Below are 22,841 nucleotides of genomic sequence, written 5' to 3' on the forward strand. Positions count from 1 at the left end.
GGCTTCCCATGCACAGGCCCATCTGTTCCTGTGGCATTGTGCCTGCTCACAAGATGGTGTGCCAGCTTCACTAGACAATGATGCCAATCAAATAAGAGTTGCTGCAAGTGCTTTCTTTTCTAAAAGTAGCCCCCTTCAAGTGAAAGCAATGCTATAATGGTGCCACTTGTCTCCTTTTTCCTGTTTACACCTGCTGACACTTATCCTCCAAGATAGTGCTGGAATAGTAAAAGAGAGGAAGAGATGCAACACGGGGCAGCTCAGGATTGTCAGAAAATACAGGCAGAATTACCAGAGCAACCTCAAAAAGTCATATTAATTATGGAGCATGCTGACCATGTTGATCAGGGGGAAGATCCAAAAGAAGGCAGAAATATTTAACTGTAAAAAAGTGCTTGAGAATAAGTGTATTGCTGGCAAAAAAAAAAAAAAAAAAGAAAAAACAAGCTTTTTATATGTGTTACTTGTGTTTGTGTGTACACAGCTTTGCAATGATAACCTATAAAGCTCAAAGGTGTAAGTGCAGGAAAACCTTTTTATTCTGTTGTCTGTTAGTGACAGGTACCTGTTCAACTCCCAAGAAACAGGGAACTAGACCTAGGAAAACTCTGACATGAAAGTCAAATTGTTTGACAGTTTGTTGTAAGATGTATAACCAGCTAGGATTGGAAATAATCTGCTTTTTTCCTTTCCATTTGTTATATTAGCCAAAATGAATTCAGTATTCCACATCTGAACATATAATGCCACTTTCCATGTTTTCTGCTTTCATTTGAAAGGATATCAAGCATGAGAGCACCAGTTTAGGCACGATGTAGAACATTTTGATATAGCTTGCAAAGCTCTCAGAGGTGTTAGTATCTAGAAATTAATCTGAGAACAAAGCAATGATAAAGATTCATCTGAGGGGACAAATATTTTCTTCATTTTTTCCATTTAAAAATGTTTATGGACTATAACTGAGTGTGTGTTAGTGTAGTTCTGTAAACTCTGATCAAATCATGACCCTTTCTAAGTAGATCATCTAACTGTTCCTTTCAGAATGCTTGCTCAGCTTGGTATTTTCCCTATCCCTAAATAGAGTTAGTAGCACCTTATTTTGAAATTGTGAAGTCAAGAGTTAATTATTGAATTTGCATAGCATATGGTAAGAAACCGTGAAGCAGTTCCTGAGGTGCACAAACCTTGCATTATTAATCCACGGAATTACCGGGGAAAAATTAATCTTAACAGAAATAAAGAATGACTCTCAGTTCTTACTTATGATGATCGTCTTGATACTTGAAAGCCCCTTAATAGCCCATTAGCAACCCATTATAGCGATCTTTCTGCTAAGGTGACCATCTCCTGTAATGACAGATGTGATTAAACACAATACATCTTCACAGCTCTTGGATTGGTTAGCACTTCATCCAGGATGCGGCATTCCAACAGCAGAAAGACAAGAAACTTATTGTTTCCAAGAACAAGCTGGCCAGAAGCAAAATAAAAGTTGATTAAAGGACAGCTAACTTTCCTTTACAGGTGTAAAGTGCAGCCTAGAGAAAAATATATTTTTAAATTCTCAAGTGTATAAATAAAACACTGAAACAGAAGAATAGTGGTTATTACCAATAAGCAGCACTGAAGATACCAGTGTCTACATGGAATTCTTGAAGCTTTTGAAATTGTCTTCATAAATTGTTTTGTTTTGTTTTCTAGTGGAATATTGATGCTGCCAAACAAGGTAGGAGAGGTATCCATATGGAAAAAGAGAGTGTTTTAGGGTTGACACAGACAGTAATGAAGGTCAAAAATTCAACAGTCATAGAAATGAAGTGAGCTGCCTAAAGTGTCCAGAAAATTAAATATCAGACCTAGGAATATAATCTGGTTTCTGAGATCCAGACATGTATCCTATCTGGGTCAAATCATTACCTTCTGAGGCCAGTAGCTTGGACAATGTCTAGTTAGCTAATATTTTGAATAGATTGGACATGAATGAGCAGTGATAGGACCAAACACCTGTGCAGAGATACAAAGATAATAGTTCATGAACTTTTACTGGTTCTGCAAAAAGAATTACTAAATGTTACATTCCTAGAGGGATTTGATTTAGGAGGGTACCTGGTATTATATAAATACAGTGTTCATAATTTAAGGTATTTCACAATATAAGAGTCCTCATTAGTCATAGAAAACACATAAATCTCTATTATATGAAAAAACCTGAAAGCCAGCTTTCAAATTTCCCTCTTTAGAGAACAATAAAAGTCAGTCATTGACCCAGAAAAGCCCAAATAAAGCTTTACTTATAATTTACAACCAAACAACTTACATCAAACATTTTCCGAGGAAGAGAAGTGTGAATGACTCATTGGAAAATGTAATCTAGACTAACCCTTGGCCTTTGCTCTCTCACTCAGGCTGCTGCTACCTGCAGCTGTTCATTGAATGCAGAAGCATCTCCAGCCTGCAAAAGAGTTGAATCCATTGCATATCAGCATTATTGGGACATGGGATTAACACACTGTAAACAAGATTTGTCTTATCACAACTTGTAGCAAGAGACTGGTATGTAGGACTGTAAATTGTCATGAAGCTGTCTCCTTAATCCTTTCTGCATTCATTTTTATTAGATTTCTTACTGCTTCCTTCAATCACGTTTGCAGATTATTAAAAGTAGGAGTTTGGGAAAAAGCAGTCTTTTGAGCTGTCAACTCTGACACTGCTGCACAGACAGAACGGATATAAACAAAAACCCTCCTAATGTTTGCTTTAGTATATTCTGGTGTAGTATCATGTAATTTTGCTCTTAACTGCAAGTTCCCAGTTAAGACTGGAAGTGATTTTGTCTCCCTTATGGCTTGGTGACTTTTCTAATGCTAAAGGAACACTCATGTATTAGTGTGTCAGGCTAGTAAAGCTATCAGGTTAATACTGAAATCACTTTCATTTTAACACTTTTTACATTTCCATTTTAACACTTCAAATTTTTAGTGTTTATCAGCAATAAAGCACCTACAACAATAAAAGTAATGGAGAGAGCAAGGGAACTGTGTTCAAGGCAGGGGAGGAAGGGGAGGCTTTTTCACTCCACACAGAGATAAGGGAGAGATCCATGGGGTACCTCACTACAGGTGGGGCCCTTCCGTGCCACAGCTTTGGAAGTCCTGATTTGAATCAAGAAAGGAAACAGAGCACACTTGTACCTCTGCTCAGCCTCTCTGAAGTTCAGCACAAGGTGCTGCTGGGTTTGTACCTGTTTGCCTGAACTGCTCATAACTTTATGGGAAATCCCCAGGAAGAACACCTCTCGAGCACCGCTCACATTCCTCCTGCCCAGCTTCTGCTAGTATAGCCTTTCCATTATTTCTGCAGGACAGCACTACAGTGCTTTCTCATTCCAATTTCTCTGCTGCTTATGACATGAATCCCTCTCTAGAATATTTGCCTCTTTGATCAGATGTCCCAAGTGCTCATTCCCACAGCAGTTAGCTGTCAAAACTCCTCCTATTGGTTATAATGTTTTTTCTTTCTAGTTCCTTCGTTGCTTCTCTAGAAATCAACAGCACCTGCTGTCCTCCTGAAACCTGAAAAAAAGAAGTATTTCTTCTTACTTGCTGTTTTTTTATGGGTTTCCCATTCCTGATTCACAGCTGTCCTTCTTCCAGGGTAGAAGACCATCTTTTCCTGCTGTGATTCCTCAGGCAGGTGTTACAGACTGCATTTCTTCTGAGCCCCATCAAGGGACTTGTATAAACCTCCTAATGCTGCAAGTAGTATATCTTTTATTGTTAGCTGTTAGGAATAGTGTTTCAAAACAAAAACTAATTAATCACAGAAGTGAGTAAAAGTGAATAATTAAATGGAGATAAAAAGTATAATTCACAGAAATGCCTAATTATTGTCAGTTTATTACAATTTTCAAAATTTCATATGCATCTTAATTCACTTGTGAAAACTGGGAATGCAGCTCCTCTATCACTTAAATAGTTTTGGAGATGTTGTGTACCACTCCTTGTTTCTTCCCTCGAACCAATTTTATTCTGAATATTTAATACACAGATGTCTGTCACAGAGCAGAGTAGCACAGTGCTGGATTGTTAAATATCAGGCCAATGTTATTCTGGGCTGACTGAAATGCTTGTCATTGCCTGAGAAGGGGGAAAAGAAGGTTTTACTGTGCCTTGCAGGTGTATGTTTTATGATAAATGATATTCACATGATTTACATTAATTTATGGGTGACTGAATGTGTCTAATGGTGTCAGGATAATTAGAGGGAAATATTTTATGGTTTTCAAGGAGCAGAGCTCTGTTCTCCTTCATGACTGAGGCCTGGGTGTGAGAAGATAAATGTACCAGAACACATATGATCAGATTCATTACATGTGGCTTTACACATCTTTCAATTCTGGCTGACTCTGCAAAATGGAAAGAACAGCGTCATGTCTTGGGGTGCCCTCAAATAAGCAAACCTTTTGAAAGAGGCATCTTTACCTGCCTTGGGGAGAGTTTGAGCAACAGGAAAACCAGAGTTGACTATTTTCACTCAAAAGGACATTCTCCAATGGTGTGATACCTTCACTTTTCCTTGGGGCTTGAGATACAGAATTGCATTACTGCCTGGCTAATTCCAAGGAGGTTAGTAGAAAGGGCAGACTAAAACAGGCCTGTTCTGCCAGCAAATAGCAAACCTCAGGCAGAATTTACCCCCAGGGTTGGAGGCTGGTGCCATGCTGGATGGAAGAGGCCAAGGGATGGGGCAGGAACTGGAGCAGGGTGTTCTCACCCATAAATTTGTGCAAGCTCTCAGGGATCTAGGACACAGATCTCAGAGAAGAAGAGAACGAGTCACATTGTTGTCATCCTGTTTCTGCCTGCTCTAGCACTGCACAGGCTTTAGCCAAAATCACTCCATGGTCAGATTTAGACAATGTGCCAATGCCTTCTCATGTGAAACCACGTGGAATACATTCAGGAAACTAATCAGAAGCTGCTTTTTGAAATTAATGTAATAATTGAACCATTTGCAAACTCCCCTAATGGTTTCTGTTTGTTGTTGCCCTCAGGTGCACTGGGATGGATGCCCTGTGGGCAGGTTGTCTAGCATTAATTCTGCAGTTTAGCAAAGAGGAATTAAAGCAATAAAGCAAGGAGACAAAGGACTTAGGCTAAATCAAAAGTAGAAGCGCTGTGTATAGATGTTGAAAAGGGAGAAGCCATGGTCTTCATGGTAGAACTGGAAGGAAAGAAAGACTCAGTGGCAAAATAAACATCAGTGGGAAAGTCTGACTCCATCTGATAGCAGTACTGTTAATCCCAGATATTCCAGTCTCTATGCCAATTAACAAAAGAAAATAAAAAGTCCCAAAAAATCAAAACCAAACCAAACAAAAAAAAAATATTGCACTTAATAGATTAGATAATAAATGTTGTTTTCCCTTTATTTTCATGAGTACAATATAGGGAATAGTCCTGTAATGTCTTTTGTCTTTTTTTCCCCGCAAAAAATGAAGTGTACAAGTATATTCTCTTGTTAAAGTAAGATCAGTGTGTGCAGCAGGTAGGGTGTTCTTGTTTCTTATGTTATGTTTCTAATTCTGCCATGGCCCTGCAGGGTGATTCAGATTAGGAGTTTTCCTGCACTTACATGTTTTGCAAAGCAGGTTGAGAGCTGTGGGTGTGAGGTACTGGAGACCAATCATGGAATGTGGTTATCCATATCCAGAGGGCTTTCTCCTGTGCCAAGTAGGTTCATTTCCTGTTCTCTCAGGTACACCAAGGAACCACAAGAAAAACTGGGTAGTTTTTATTGTCATCTCTCTTAATCTTGGCCTCATTCCTCAATCAGTCTGCATATCTACTGGCACAATGCATTGTTTAACATTTTGTTAAACTCTTTTGTGTTTATATAGTCATTATCTTGGCTTTCTGTAGATGTTTATGCAAGTGTTTAACTTATTTGGAAAGTTTTTTTTCATTTCATTTTTTTTCTAAAATAATTTACTTTCAGAATGAAGTCCATATTTTGTATTTACTGGCTGGTTCTTTTTACTCTGCCCTGGAATATACACGTTCCTTCTCAGTATATTAGTGTTTTACTTTCTGTAATCTGGGAAGAAACTTGGAATAGTAACAGTTCCTCCAAGTATTTTCTTTTAAGTTTTTGCTTGGATTTGGTCTTTTCTTATCATGCCTTAAATGTGACAATAAGCATTTCTCATAAGAATTTCAAAGAACACCACCTATGACTCAATAATATTGTTATTTTCTATTCCTCAGCCTTTTGAAACAGTAGAGCTTAAATTTTCATGCTGGAATTTAAGTATTTTTAGATTACAAATAGGATACAATTGGTTTTGAACCTGCTTCTTTAGATCACTGATATTATTGGTGAGGGAAGGGCTTTGCTTCCAAAAAAGCCCTTGTCTCACTCTAAATGAAATTGCTTATAGCAATCTTAAATGTGAACTACAAACTAATAGAGTTTCTCTGTAACAACTGCTGTCTTTCCAGTGCATGAGCTGCATTCTGAGATTTGAATATGTAAAATGACTAGGTCAGGCTATCTTGAGGATATAAAAATTATTGGCTAAAGTAAAATTTTGCCTGAAATTAAATTTGCAGAAAATCAAATATCTGTTGTTTAGTTCTAAGCAGATGTTGAAAATGTTTTCCTGGATGCCGTCCTTCTTGACAGTATGTCTTTTGATCTGAAGCCAAGTAAGAAATCTGGATGCTAGTCTGGATCTGGAAATTTTCTTTAAATAAGCATATTAGTTAAGTATGTAAATCTGCTTATCATCACTTAAGGAACATTTCCAGAGTAAGAAACATCTGGAGCTCAATATCAGCTAACTTATTAATTCACATTTTTAGTATGTTGCAGCCAGAGTATTGTAGGATTCTGTTATCTCAATTGCTTAAGTCAGCTTTATCTAAAAGGCAATTAGTTGTAAGTTCTGTTGTTTACACACATTTAGACTCATATGAAATCCATGGAGTGTAGTTTTATAGGCCTACTCTCTCAGCTTCCCAGAGCTGTTCAGAAACAGACCAACTCACACTGTGGTACAAGTAACTCAGAGCTAAAGTAATCATGGGTTTGAAACACCAGTGCTTGCTTCCACAGGAGACAGATTCCAGAAATCGTTGTTACTAGTTAGCATTTTGAGCTACATGGTCTAGTTTCTTTATCTGAACACAGTCTAATTCCAAGAAATGATTGTTTGACCTGTTCTTGGTGAGAACATAAGTAGAGATGTCAATACAACGATGAACCTACCTTGGTTTTATAACTGTATTTCTCTCTAAGCTTAGAAAAGATTCTCAACTTTGAAATTTACAGAAAACCATGTGTATTTTTTAACATTTTCCAAACTGATGGATGCTGGATGTTTTATATAGCATTTCTGCTAGCTTAGGTGAAAGGTTGTATTAACCCATGAGAGGTACTTTGCAGTTATTGAAGGGAGAATGGCTAATGGCTGACCCTTTATATGTGAAAAGTCTAGAAAATAAAGGAAAAGTGTTGTTTAAGGAAATATTGTATATTGATGGTGAGAAATGAATTCAAATCTTTACACAAAAAAAAAAAAAAAAATTTGAAACTGAATCAAAGCCTTAGAACAACACAAGCAAGATGAAATGTGCAATTCTACATAATTACATGTGTATACATACATATTTCCATAATTACATATATACATATACATAGTTCACATACTCTGTGGCTATGCAGTTAAGGTGACTCAAAAACAATGCACATAATTGTGAAACTCAGGTAGCAACAGCTTATTTTAAGATATAAATGCATATAAATATCCCTTTGTTACTTTTTTTTTTTTTCAGTGAAATTGAATGATAATGGTATTATTAAAGTAAAACTCTGAAGACCTGATGGAATTCAGAAAATGCACAAGCTCTGATTAATATTCTAAACAGATCCAGCCTTTTCTAGGAACTCAGTAGCAGTCTAAGGTAATTCAGGTTTGTCTACCTTAAAATTAAAGACTGTCTTAGCTGTGTCCTACTGCAAGAGGATATTTATGTTTTGCATTTACTCCACAGGAGTCAGGCCCAAGCCAAAACATTCTGTGAGTTAATTTTTCTCGAGTACTGTTCATTGCAGTCACAGTTCCCTTAGCTGTGGATCAAAAGTGTTGGTCCCGTGTCCTCGAGCAGATTAGGTAACAATTTATGACTGCATACTGCTTGATGTGGCATCTGCTGATGAATTTAAATGCAGCCTTACAGACAGACCATAATGATCAATATTACTATTTTTAATAATTTGATTAGATATAATGGCTTTGGAGCAAGGATTGCTTCTCTGTTGTTTGTATTTGTCATTGTAGAAGGGAGTACTGATTCAGAGTTTGATTTCCTTGGTGCTGCCATAAAATGAAAGCTACATAACAATATTCATAGTAATTTGGAAATATAAGGCAGATGGGGCCTTCAGCTTATAAAGATGATTTTCTCTCTTGTTCTTGCTGTTGCTCTGATGATACAAAGTTACATTAGAAGGTAAAGAGTTCACCAGTTTTTGATATATAAAAGGAATCCTAAAGTATCTTACTGTGATTGCATGAAAGAATTTTAATATTAACTGAGCAAACAAAGCTCCCGTGTACAATCTTCTGTTACTGTTTAAATTCTCATTATGTTTCAGGTTTTTAATAACTGGAAGTTGCTTCACAATGTACCTACTGTGTGAGCTAAGCTGCTCCAAACATTTTTCCTGATTCAAATCAATTAAAAATATTGTGTTTCATTGTATACTTATAAATACAGCTAAAGTCTCCCTCTAGAGAATGTATACATTCAACGAGACAATTTTTTTGAGGGCAAGAAATTGCTAGCATGATGTTGAAAAACTGTTTCCTCCATGAAGCATAGAAGATGTATTAATTTTTATTATACATGGTAATTATACATTGCATTACTCAGCTTGTCATGTATGCACTTGTTTTATGTCCTTATAGTAAGTTATGTTTTTGTGTAGTAGATTCTAATTTTCAACTGGTCAAGACAAGAAAACAACACAGGGAGTATAATAATAATATATATAAACATAAATTAATATTTCATCATACAGCAATGTTTCCATTCACTTATTTTTTAAAGTAATCTCAGTGTTGGGGTGAGAGAAACCTATCTCTTATTATTTTAAAATTTTTTTCACATTCATCTCAGCATTGGAAAGAGCAGTGCAATCAAAGTAATCTTCACATTGACTTGCATATATACAGGGAAAAGATATTTAACAGGGGAATTATGGCTATTTTCTGTTGCAATTTTATTTAATTAATGTCAGTTCACCTGTGCACAGATGAGATACTGGGTTGGGTTCATAAGAGTCTGTGAATCCATTACCTTCAGGTGAGACACAGCAGTAAGCACAAGCTGAAACCTGTTCTTTGAATTGGATTACACCGACGTGTAGGCTTATTTCTGTATATGTTAGTTAGGCCCTCTCCTCTTTCTTTTGTGGTCTTTCTTAAAAAAGTGAAAAAGCTTACCCAGATTGTAGGGAAAAGCTTCTAAATACAATGTAAATGAACATCTGAAAAGAAAGAAACCTGTGATACAGTTCATAGATTTGTATCTTTGAGTGAAAGACAACTGAATGTTGCTGTCCTTGCTTTTTTGTTCTTCTGGAAGAAGCATAATAGGAGAAGGTGAGTCATGAGTATGTCACAGGAAACATGCAGCTCAGCAGTACATTCTATTTGTGAGGCAGGCTTACTGAAATTGTTCTTTTAGGAAAATTCCTTTGCATTGGCACTGAAAGGTCTAAGAATACTTTTCCAGCCCCTAAGTGATCAATTTTGTGTGTGTGTAAATGATCACCAGTGTAGCTTTTAGGCTGAAAAGTGACATAGGTGTTCAAATGACTTCCATGGAGCACTCAAAAGAAAAATAATCCTAACGTTATTGGGGGTTACAGATTATTTGCTGAATGAAAATGCAAACACTTTCACTCACAAAGAACACAGAATTTCATCACATTCATGTGTCTCAAATAAGCTGTTGAAAAGGAAGATATTTACTGGAATTCAGAAAGAATTTTTTTGAGTTCTTATGGTGATAATGGGCCCTCTTTCTCTGATGCGTCACTCAGCAAGTGTCAGCACCGAAAATGTGGGCCTAAAATTTTCACACGGAGTTTTCTCCATTATATTATTACTTTTTAAGAACAATAAATAGTGTTTTTTGTTGAATCCAAAGAAGAAAATTGTTTTGACTGTAGAATGTGATTCTGGAGAGGAACAGCATGTATTATCCAGTGAATCATACTTTTCAAACAAAATGCAGCATACAAGAAAAGATCAAGGTTTATTATGCCTCACTTACTATCAAAGAAAAATGTAATGGCAGATGCAATGTTAGCAAATTCATGGTGCTCTGTTCACTTTTCCACAGCAGATGAATGACTGTAATTGATGGACTGGTCAGACAGACTAAAACAAAATAACATTTGTCTTTGACAGATCAAGGATTCACCTGGTTTCTTTTTAGAGAAAAACATGAAAGCTGGAATGAAGTTTTATTGGAAGTTGTACACCTTCATTATCAGTAACTGGCAAATGAGTAGTGGAGTGACAGAAGGTAAGCTCAGTGTTTGTATTTAATATTTTATTGCTAAAAGGCATGGATTTTTTTTCTGAATAATTCGTGCTTCCAAGAGCAAGATTGAGCAGGACCCAGTGTTTAGCAACAAGTGAGGAGGCCAAATGGTTTTCCAAAACTTACTGCATGGAACAAAGTCACTTAACTGCTCAGATACCTCAGAGTGTGTGCTATGAACTCAGCAACATGGAAAATAAGAAAGTCCTCCTTTTACCATCTTTTCTCTTTCTTCTGGTTGGTATTTTTCTTTATGATGAAAAATGACCTAATTACCTAATGAGTCCTTGTTTTTTGAGGGGTGTTCATCAGCATGGTTAAAATATTCTGGAAAGCCAAAGGTTATCTTTGTACCTTAGGGGAGAAGAGCCCATTGACATTGTTAGACAAAACCTTTTGTCCACATGCCTCCCTTCCACCCCCATTGGACTGTCCCTTAAAACTGTATGAAACAAGCAGAAGATACAGTTAGTGGTTTTATAATTTTATTCAAAAATTTCCAGTTCAAAGAAGGACTTGCAGAAAAAAATCCCACTATTTAAGTCAATATTTATTATTCTCCCCCCAAAAGATTAGGGTGCTTCAAAAAATGAAGGGACAAGATTTTGTTTGCTGCCATGCTATCTAAAGTGCATGGCCTTTGCAATAATGAAATCTAGCATTTAAAACAACTTTTCCAATGAAAGCTGAATAAACAGTAAGCTAATTGTGTTTAATTTGCAAACTATTAAATTTGTGATAATGCTATTTAAACAGGGTGGTTCTCTATTGTACTTATCTGATATAATTCTTTCTTTGCATATGACCACGTCCTTTCAAATATGCGTTGTCACATCACTGATAAAATGGAGTTGAGAGTCATGACAAATCCAGGAACATCTGGGGAATGAGAACAGAAAAGCTGAGTGTCAGATAGCAATCAATGGATCACTTAGGGCAATTATGCTTAGGAAATGAAGGTAGTGCAGATGATGTAATTTGCACATGATCAGGCTGGTGAAGGGAGTCAACACTGCTCCCCTCAGGCTGTTATGGAGATGCCTGTGCAGATGTCTGTCCTAGAAATGCCACACGTTCAGGAGAAGCTGTCAGCTCCCTGAGGAGCCGCCCACTTCACATGAGACAGAACAGGGCACGAGCCCCGTGGCAGTGCCATCCATTAGGACAATCTGTGTGAGCCACACTCTAAAGAAATGAGCGAACTGGAACAGAATGAAACATGAATTGTAAAGCACAGAGAAGTTCTCCTTCCAGTCAGTTTAAGCTTCCTGGCTCAGTCCAATCTTGACACCTCTCCAGTGACACATAACTTACTCTGTTTTGCCAGGTCTGTCCTTTCCCATTTGTCCAAGTTTACTTTTTTTGTCATTTCAACTTAACCCATTTTCCTTCTCTACATTTTCTAGTGCAATTAGTTGAGTGATTTTGCTCCCTTCCTTTTCACATCATGTCAACTAATCACTTGCCTATATTTCTCTTGCCTCAGCTGGGCACATTTCTTTTATGCAACAATTCAGCTTTAATCTTCCCTTCATCTTAGTGCTGCCCCCATTATTATTTATTAATGCTTTGCACAACTCTTCACCAAGAACTTTGACTTATCTTAAAGACTTTCAATAATTAAGCCCCACAATAAGCCTATAAAGGATGCAATTATATTATCTATTTACCAGATGGCTAACCAGGAACAGACAGAAGTTAGCTAAATTGCCCTGGGTTAAAAGTTGGGGAAAGACAGCACTGGGAATAGAATCCAGTGTTAGTTGAGTTTCTCTGCCAAAAGCTTGTAGTACTACAAAGTGTGTATACCAGCTGTTGGGGAATCACTGTGCTGGCCCAGAATTGTCCTGCTCTAGCTAAGAGCTTAAGATCTATTATTGAATAGGTTTTCGAACTCAGTCCTTGCCCTTCTCTTTCCTAAGGGGACAACAGAAACATCTGAAGTTGTAAACCTAAAATGAAACTCTGCTGATGTTTTCCCATCTCTTCTGTAGCAGTTCTGTAACTGACTGAGGTCTATGCATAGCTGGATTTTTAAAAAATTATGTGTATTATCAGCAAACCATTTTGAAAAAGAGAAGGTCATTGTTTGTCTGTCTATCAATCTATCTGTCTATCACAGTGCAAGCCAGTCAGCCTGCCCATAGCACCAAAAAGCCATGCTGGATTTGTTATCTGTGCAACCAGCCATCTGGACTACATACTGAATTCTCTGTCACCATTAAACAGAGGAATCACACTTTGTAAATAAGGATTTTTTTCTAGAGCTAATTATTTGGTGCAGCTGGTAAATTCTAACCAGTCCTTGGAAGTTTAGGTCTTGATGTCCATGTTCATCCTATTGTCATGTGTGTGATGTTCTTTGATATGTAGAATATTGAACAGAATTAAACTTATGGACTATTCCAGATGCAGGGTTTGCAGTGTACTTATGAAAGCACTGACATGGTGCTCTATTTCCATGAAGTATTTTAGAATCATTTAAAGTCTTTGGGCTCGTTTTAAGTGTTGCAGTGGAGACTTATAGTCCTTTCACAATCAATTAATACACTGATCTTGAAATCTCATTTTAAACTAGATATGCCTCATTTTCATGCTGGGAATTAACCTACAAAGGATAACTCTTATGATGGACAAAAGTACTGATTCTCTGCTGCAAGAACTGTGGCCAAAGTGGGATCACTTCTATAAGGCTGGTCCCATCCCCTGTGGAGGGAGAGCTGTTGTGTAAAATATTGCCAAGTAATAAACATGAAGAAATGCTTTTTGGTCATTTTGTCTTGAACTACCTATAAGTTCCTGTAAGTTTTCCAGTGTGAATGATGAGGGCAGCAATCTCCAGTTATTCTCATTTCCAGATCTTCAGGTATGTGTGTATTCCAGTGCCCAAGGTGATGCCTTCCAGCAGGACTAGTTACAGTGCCTTGCATAAACTCACTGGATTTGCAGAAGATCTTTAAGGGCCATTTGAGATTTTGTCATGAGAAAGATTATATGCTAAAATCTAGATGGTCTTTCTACTTTGGGGAGGAAAAAAAAGCCCATCCATATGAAATTGTGCTCATTACTGAGGAAAATAAATTCTTGTCTGTCAAGCAAATGGCCAGGCTTTTGAAATGGTTAGACTTGCACATCAATTACTAGGGAAAAACAACACCTGTGTGCAATAATTACTTATTTAATGGAAGGTTTTCAGAAATAGGGTCAAATTCTCCACTTGAATCTGTTGTATGCCACAGAAATGTCATTTTTGTCAATGGAAAAACCCACTGATTTACATTGGTAGGTGTTAGGGTAAATCAGGTGAATGGGATGTTACAGAGCACAATAGGAGTGTCATTGTAATAAATAACATATTTAACTTTTATATGTATGCTTTATATATTCTTACACAATCAATGTCTCTTTAAGTATTGCTTGAGTTAATTTGAGTGCAGTTTTCTTTAGTCTTTGTCCCATGTTTGTTGACTTTTTACTCTCCTTGCTATGTCAAAAACATTTTGATGCTATAAATAAGACCATGGATTAAATACATTCTTTGTGACAAGCAATGTGCACTGCATTCATTTCTTTCTTCTAGAAGATAGATTATCTTTTTCATTATTTTGAACCTGCACTCTTCCAGTGTTCTGAAGATCAGTAGAAGTACATTTAGACTCAGTTATGGAAAAATGATGTGTTATATATATATTTTCTGCTTGTGACAGGTGTGTGCTTACACATGAAAATATCCACACTCACACAAACTACAGTTTTAAGAAGTTTGCAGAATCCATGGCATTGCTTTTATTTACTACAGGAGTTGTGTGTGATGCTGTGGTACAAAAGCTTGTGTTATTATGAGATTGTGTATGATGTATAGGTTAAATCAATTAGGGTTAAAGTATTCCCTCTGGCTGAAGAGGTGGGTGTACAAAGGATCAAACTGGGGAGGTCATCATGCATTAGTTGTAGCTCCCCCTGCCCACCCACACCAAGCATACTGAAACATGCCTGATGTCCTGGCAGGTATCTTTATGGTTATGGACTTGAGTGAAACTGTGTTTGCATTAAGGGAAAATTTCATGGATGGTGTGCACTGTACCCACGGCAAAGGGAGACTGATGCTTTTTCAAAATTCCATCTCCCTGTGGTGCACAGACAGTAACAGTTCACTTAAATAAAAACAAGAAACATGCAGGAGGAAACATCAAGGGCATACAGTCTTGGTGCACACAGAAGACATCACTGTATATTTTCAAGTTGTATATTTTCACCAAATATCACATTTAGCCAGTGATCTGCAGGCAGGAGTAAGACAGGAAGAGTGTTTCCTTGTGTAACTGTCCTAGGGCTCAAAAAGTCCAGTGACTGTGAAGCCTTGTCTCATCTCAGGCAATTCTATTTTATATTTGTCTTCATTATTGAGCACGCTTCATATTCTCTTCCTCGGCTCACTGCAGCTTCATTGCTTCATTTTATGTATCAGGAAGCCGGACAAAGCTCAACTGGCAGCAGGATTTAGACTTTTATTAAGTCAGATAGAAATCATCTCACTCAGTAATCTGGAAAGATGGTGAGAAGTCGTGAGTTTGGCAGGATGGTCTTTTTTAATTACTGCAGATTTCTGATCTACATTTCCCTGCAGTTTAGCATATTGTTGTGAACTTGTAATGTGAGTGTCAAACTTCCCTCTAGTGGTTGCTGTACACAGAGAATAAACATTGATTTAGCTTGATGACAAGTATTTAACTCTGGACAGAAAAAGATGACAATTCATATGAGATTCTAATGGCTGTAGATAGTGAAATTTATTTATTTGTCTTTCTTCTTCTTTTAATGATTTAGTTACTTCACAAGTTGAAATACTGTAATTAAAACATGATTCATTGTCAAAGCAAACAAACAAACAAAAACAAACAAAAAGAATGATGGCATTATACTCTGCAAAAAGCGAATGTGCCACCTATTGGTGATGCCTCTGCACTTCTTGATTGCTCTCCAGCAGGTCAGTGGCAATGTCACCATGAACAATGCCAGTTGTCCCATAGCACACAACAGGGCTACACACAGCTCTGTGCCTGCTTGTGTTAATGCAGTACTAGTGCTGCAATAAAATAAAAGCAAGAATTGAGCAGTAAGTGTGAAATAAAGAACTGAGTGTTAAAAATGTGCAAAGAATAGAGTGACTCATTAAGTGTCATTATGATTAAAGAGTTCCATTTCTTGCTAACAGAGTTCTCAGCAGCAGATTGTGAAACCAGAAATACACTCTGCAAGGCAGAAGTTTTTTGCTATGTGTGAAGAGGAAAGATATGGTGAACTTGTATGTTTCTCAGCCATCTGAGCTGTAAATTTGCACCTCTACAATCCTCTCAGAGAATCTGTTAATAACTTTTTGGAACCTATTCTGCTTGAATCCTATAAGGCAGTGAGATTGGATCCTGCCTGTACAAGGGTCCATGCATGGAAAGGAAGAAGCCTCGGGATATCTGACACTATAAACTCTGTTGTGAAAGTTTTGTTTCCCAGTTTTCAAAAGCAGCCTTCATTCATCCTTTATGAATATTCAGAATTGTATTTCTGTTGATTAAATATTTCACGCAGGTACCTCTGTTCTTCAGTAAGTGCCAGTGATTAAACCTGTCTATGCAGAAGTGGAAACTGTATTTTAAATCTGTGGTCCTTCTAATTTGACTTTTCTTATAGTTTATATAGCAGTTACCAATTGTCCCACTCTCCAGGACAGTATTCAATCTCTGTTTGTGGTACAGTACCACCTCTACTTCATTTCATTTAGTGGAAAAAATGAATCAATGTTATTATCTTCCTCAGTCTAAAAACAGCAAAACTGCTATTTATTAAAAATTTTTGAAACTTATTTTTGCTCATAATCTTGCTACTTCTTTATGGCATCGTTTTGGTGATGGTTTGGTGTGGTTTTTGTGCTTTGTATTTTTTTTTCTCTTTTTTTTTTTGTTAGTGGCTCAGCTTAGTGAAAGGACAGAGTCAACCCCAACTGGCTGCAATAAGCTAAGCACTGGTGTGTGACATTAAATGTACACACTAGAATGTAAGATGTCATTGAAAACAAAACCAGCTCTGGAGAGATAAGGTAATAATGAGAACTAGCATACAGCAAGCACAATTAAAGTACACCACAGTGTAATATTTGACTAATCATCTAAAAATATTGGTTCTCCTTAAACTTTAGATTTGTCAGAATCACAAAACAGCCCAGCAGCCTAGATAAATGTCGCAGTGAAGAATCAAAAAATCACATTTGAAAATATGGGGTGTGTTGCTATACCCATAAAGATTGTAAAGCAATAGCTGTGTCAGGTCCTCTTAAAAATAATACGCTTTCATCTTATGTCTTAATGTAAGAGCTTCTTTTCGAGCAGATGTTCTGGGAGTGCTCCCTCCCTTATGCAATGACAGAAGCATAGCAATGCTCCTAGAGAGGTTTACCTTTCAGAGCTGACAAGTGTTAAAAGAAAATGGGGGGTGCGAACAGGTTTATAATCTACATCACAGATATGTGGGAAAGGGTTTTAAAATACACTGTGTAAGGGAGAGGAGAAAAATCAGACACATTAAATAAAATCTATATAAATAGTAACAGTGAAGTCATACAATGATCTTTAGCAAAATAAGCCCCACTAAAGCAGACCATGAGCAGTGAGAGCTGCTATTTCTTATGGGATGCAGTGATAAAGAAATTACATACTTATTTGAGAGGAACATAAATAAAGATTAATAGGTTAATGAGTTATTTTCCTTTCATTACTATACTATTGTACTTTATTATAATTGCTTTGCACTCATTTAATTAAATTTGAACTAGGGCCAACACAAGATAATTTGTTTTCCCTGTACTAAACAATGAGTATGCAGATTGGAAGTACTGAAGCAGTAATCAGCCCTCTGTTTGCAACACTTTTCTACTCTGAGTAGACATTATAATTGATAATTTGATTGTTGCAGCACTCCGTGCAATATATTTTAAAGCAACATTAACATAATGGAAATTATGTTGTGTGCCTAATCCAAGCTTTTCACTGTGTAAGTATACAAATCCCATTCTGTAATGAATTAGGGCACTATCCACCAAACATTCATACAACCTTTGCACGCCTCATTTTGGAACAGAGCTATCTCCTTCTAGTCTCCAGTCAATGTCTTCCCTATCAAGTTATATCACTTAAGTTGTACACAAAAAGTGCTAAAATAACTAAGCTAAGCATTTCAATGAAACCTGATTTGTTCTGAAATAAATCTGTCATTAAAACTAAGTAGGTTTTTTATAGTCCCTGTATAATTTTTGCATTATTTCTGAGGAAGGTGTTTATCCTGTCCATTAGATTTTATCTTTCCTTTGTCTCTTTCCACCTTCTGAGAACCCTTCTAGCAAACCAGTGACGTGACTAAGATGTTGAGGTAGGACTTTTCAATGCCTGTAATATAAACAAAAGCTATCTTATTACATTTTTATATATTTTGAACTTAGGAACAAAGCATTTTTATGTTCTGCAAGAATGAGAGGAAAGTCTGAGGTTCTGGTGATCTTTTCTTTATCCCAATCAATGCCCACCACGCAGTTTTAATACATTGCTTCCTGTTGCCCCCAGTCCCTGCAGAGGATTTGGTCTGCATGTCCTGACCCAATGAAGTCCTGAGGATGGTGGGACAGACCTGAGCAGTTGTGTGCCACCTCAGTAGTCACCAAGGTTGACTTGCCTTTCAAGTTTAGGCCATGAAAAAGTAGTAGAAAAACAAAGTGAAGTGTGATGGTTTATAAAACTCAGCCAACTTTATTTGTTTTCTGACAAAATAAGAGTGGTTTTGCTTGTGTAAATATTTGAGTCACCTCATTTAATATTTGCCTGTTTACTTTACAGCCTGAAGTGTCCCTCTACTAGGAAGGTGAGTTGTGGGTTTGTAAAATAAGTTCAACTTGTTTGAGAAAAGTGTTGTACAGGAGAGTATTTCACTTACTGCCTTTTAGAACTGAACTTGCAAAGTTTCCTATGGTCTTCCTTATGCAAGGAATCCTACTGAAAATAATCATGATTAGTATTTTAGAGAAATGATGAGCTTAACCATGCTGCTCTCTGGAGAGCAGTGCTAATGAGTGTGGAGTGGCCCAGGTTGCCTGCACAGACTTCTTTTGTTCTCCACCACGTTTCCAAATGAAGTTTTTGAAGGAGATAGGAAGGCTGACTGGCAGGTTTGACTTCCCTTTTTTTTCATCTAGTGTCCAATTCCATTTCCTTCTGCTGACAATTCTTTAACATCGTTATAAAGCCAAATATATTAAGAGAGATGCCACTATTATACTCCTGGAGATGAGAGAAAATGACAGGAGAAATGGACAGTGTTATAGATATTTAAAAAGGTGTTAGAGAGTGCTCCCTGTATCACCACCCAGTTCAAAAACAACTGATCCTCTGAGAGATCTCCGTCTATCACTATGGTCTGACACTACGGGATTCCGCTTTATTGTTTTGGGATTTCTGTGGTTTTCCAGACGTGTAATAGGAACTTGGGAATCCTGCCCCAGATAGTTTCTCTCTTACATAAGAGTTTTCACTAAATAGGTCCCCAAGATCTGTTTGGGGTCCAGGAGTAAAGAGGTGAACTTTGTGTCTATGGAAGGAGATGGAGCTGGCTGCCTGTGGTGTGGCACTGTGTGTTGGGAAGGAGCAGGGGATCAGGATTCCTGCTGGAAATCAGGGTATAGGGGAGTTCCTCTCATGTCCATTCAAAGCCTGCAGGAGGTTTCTTTCCTGCACTTAGTAGCACAAAGACAGAAGCCTTTTGTAACTTGTCAGCTGTGAGGCCTAACCAAAGTCTCCTGAGTCTTAATAAAGGTTGCAGTCATCCTCAGTGCGGTTCAGTTTTGCAATAAATGTTGGTGCATTTCAATAACTTTTGAGTTTTCCAGAGACAGGATTTGCCTGAGCAAAGAGACATGGGATCCATGACAGACAGGGTATCATTTAGTGTTTATATCAAGGAGTGGTGGGATTTTTCCACACCACCTTAGAATCTGTTACGGTGGATTATGCCTTCAGAAAAACTAATTTATAATGTCTCAAGTAGAAAGTGGATCATAAGTGCTCTGTCTTTTTATACAAAGCCACTGCTGTCAGCCCATAAGGCAAATCCAGGGAGGCTTCTGTTTTCCATTTACTGTAGTTTTCAATTGATTGGTCAGTGGTGTGTATCCTTTTCCAGTTTCTTTATTCTCTCTCTTTCAGACTTGGAATATCATTGCTTGAAATCCTGAGGGTAACATTATAGATTTCTTTTTATTTCACACAGAGACCTTTAAACACACAACATACCTGAATTACCCCTCCATCTAGCTTTAAATCAGTCTGGGTGTGTAACTCAAATCAGAGATTGAATGCTATAATATTGCTTCTTTGCACAATTTAAAAGGTTGGACTAGAAAGGGAACAACCCTTTTCATGGGTGTGCATAATAAATATAGCATGACTAGAGATGTAAGAATGGGAGAATATTTTGATATGAAGTGTTATAACCAAGCTAGGTTTATAGTAAAATCAAAAAGTGCAAGAAGAAAGAAAAGCTGTGAAAAGCATGAGGGGATCATGGAAGGGTATGGATGGAAAATAAAATAGGAGATTTTCAAAGCTGAAGTTTTGTAGCTAGAGAATTCTACCTGCCATCCTGTGTGGATATTTATTTGGGTTAAATAAAATAGCAGTTGAGACTGCTGAAATGCATATATCAATCATCTGTAAGGTAAAGCAGGTGGGGAAGATTGAAAGATTACAGAACAAAGGGGAAAGTGTAAGTAAAAGGAAGAAAATAAAAGAAGCCTGTGTGAAGGCTAAGATAAATAGGAGATTTTCTGAATACACAAGAAATGAGGTCACTGGAGAATGCAGCTGAGTTTGAGACATTGCAAAGGTAACCTACCTTTGGTTGAGAGGAATATATTTTTCAGATGTTAAATTCTTTGAGTCAGTTTTCTTGATGAAGATAAGGATAATACAAAGAAGAGACACCGGAACAGAAAAAGGAGTTAATATAGACTCTGAATACTGACAAAAATTAGGACCTTAAAAATTGGTCCAGATTTCTGTGAGAAACTGAAACACTCAGAAGGAGACATGAACATGCTGACCATGTTATTGGAAAGAGTGCTTGGCTGGAAATGCCTAAAGACTAGAAGTATAGTCCTGGACAGTGAGTTCTTGGCAGATTTTAAGTCATGACATGTGGTTTGGATGGTCTGTGGTTACAAGAGAATAGTTCTGTACACAGCAGTTTCCATTATCCTTGTGTACTGTGGGCTGTTTTCAAGTTTGCAGTAGAGAGAAGGGTGCCAAAATGAGACCAAGGTGAGGCTGATGTGGAGGAGCAGTGGTGAGAGGCCACATCCTCACTCTACTTGAGTCAGGGTGTTTAAACACAATGAACTGGACTTAGGAGAATAGGAAAAACCACAAGCTTGAAATCAGGTAAAGAATATATAACATGCTCTCAAAGACAGCCCAGACCAATGGAGAGCAGTAAGAGTTCTCAGGAAAAGAAAAGAAAAGAAAAGAAAAGAAAAGAAAAGAAAAGAAAAGAAAAGAAAAGAAAAGAAAAGAAAAGAAAAGAAAAGAAAAGAAAAGAANAAGAAAAGAAAAGAAAAGAAAAGAAAAGAAAAGAAAAGAAAAGAAAAGAAAAGAAAAGAAAAGAAAAGAAAAGAAAAGAAAAGAAAAGAAAAGAAAAATAGCAAAAGGAATCAGAGCAAGGTGTGAAATGCAAATACAGAGGCTTCATGTTGTCTGATACTGGTGAGGCATGACAGTATCATGATAATGCTCAGAAGACCAGTCTCTGGTTTTAATTATCTTTTAAAAAAGTTATTGTACAATCAGAAAATTCATAATCACTACTAGTATGGTACAAGGGCAGAGAGACCTTAGTTATTTGTTAAAGTTAGAGAAAGCAGGTCTATAGAACAGAGGAAATTAGGAGGTCATCTCATTGAGTCAGAGATAATTCCAAAGGGAATAGGCAGGATAAATGCTACCAGGTTAGCTGAACTCTTTTGAGATGCAAGAACAAAGGAGATGAACTAAGAGAAATCAATGGCCACTGTATTTATTTGGAATTCTTTACACAAATCGGGAGCAATTGCATATATAAAGTATTTCATTAATGGCAGCAAGAGGAAGAAACAATTGAAACAATAATTTAAAGGGTTAGTGTATCTAAGATTTTAAAAACATAGACATTTAACATTAGCATTTACAGTGAGCTATTTTCTTTGCAAATAATTATAAATAATCTTTTTGCAAGGCAGCTCAATTGCAATAAATAACAAAAGAAGGCAGAAAAACTTCAAAATAGAAATTTTAATTTAGAGGTGGTTATAACTCTAGTTATTGGAAATTCTCCTGCAGTGATTCCCCAACAACACAAGTAAATTCTGTGTGGAAAGAGGGAGTAAACACTACTTTGCTATATCTACTTCTGTGTCTACCATTTATCCTGTTTGAAAACATGTGTAGCAGAAGGGATTGTGTCATCAGAGGTGTTACTTGATTTTTGGGTTTGGTTGGGCTTTTCTGTGTTGTTGTTTGTTTTTTTTTAAATTTATTTAAATTTACATCTCTGCAGAGGAGTATACAAATATTTGTATATAAACACACACACACACACACACATATATATATATATATATACTTATATGGTATCATAACCCAGAAATTTGCATACTGTAGTTCTGAACTAAAACTGTGAGAGCCCTTCAGGGCTTCCCAAGAGGTTCCCTTTTTAACCAGGAGCTCTCCTTTTGCTTCAGCCATGGTCCTCTTCACTAATACAACACTTCATGGAAAAGTGCTAACTGAAATGGGGGATAAAATGGACACAGGATTTTTATTTATTTATTTTTTTTTTGTCAGAGACAAATAAACTCCTGTTAAAATGTAAAAATGCAGAATTCTGTCTGTACATGGACTAAGAAGTGCTATTTTTTCTTATGTTAGGAGTCCATCAAAAGCTGATATGAAGCTGTAACATCCTTCCTGGAAATGGGAACCTTTCCACCAGAGTGATGATGGATCATCAGACTCACTCTATCAAACAGAAAACTTAATCTGCAATAACTGAGGCTCAGGTATGATGCAAGACCACTTGTATTCACCCAACAATGACCAACTCTATAGAAACTGTCAGCAGAGGTCCCTATGGTCTGCTGAAACCTGGAGCTTCCCT

At 37.0% G+C, this 22,841-nt stretch overlaps 1 protein-coding gene and 1 long non-coding RNA gene across 2 annotated transcripts in view; both read left to right on the forward strand.

Moving 5' to 3' along the window:
- The first annotated feature begins 7,842 nt into the window (after positions 1-7,842).
- On the forward strand, positions 7,843-22,680 carry LOC117245001. Its single transcript, XR_004499078.1, has 4 exons — positions 7,843-7,964; positions 10,481-10,598; positions 18,497-18,521; positions 22,613-22,680. It is a non-coding gene; the product is annotated as an uncharacterized LOC117245001 (long non-coding RNA).
- TOX3 (TOX high mobility group box family member 3) overlaps positions 22,675-22,841 on the forward strand; it is an 88,995-nt gene continuing 88,828 nt past the window's right edge. Inside the window, exon 1 of the mRNA XM_033517222.1 lies at positions 22,675-22,743. The gene's annotated coding sequence lies outside the window, so the exon portion shown is untranslated. The remainder of the gene's footprint in view (positions 22,744-22,841) is intronic.

The sequence above is a fragment of the Parus major genome, chromosome 11, assembly GCF_001522545.3.
Source record: "Parus major isolate Abel chromosome 11, Parus_major1.1, whole genome shotgun sequence".
NCBI lineage: Eukaryota > Metazoa > Chordata > Aves > Passeriformes > Paridae > Parus > Parus major.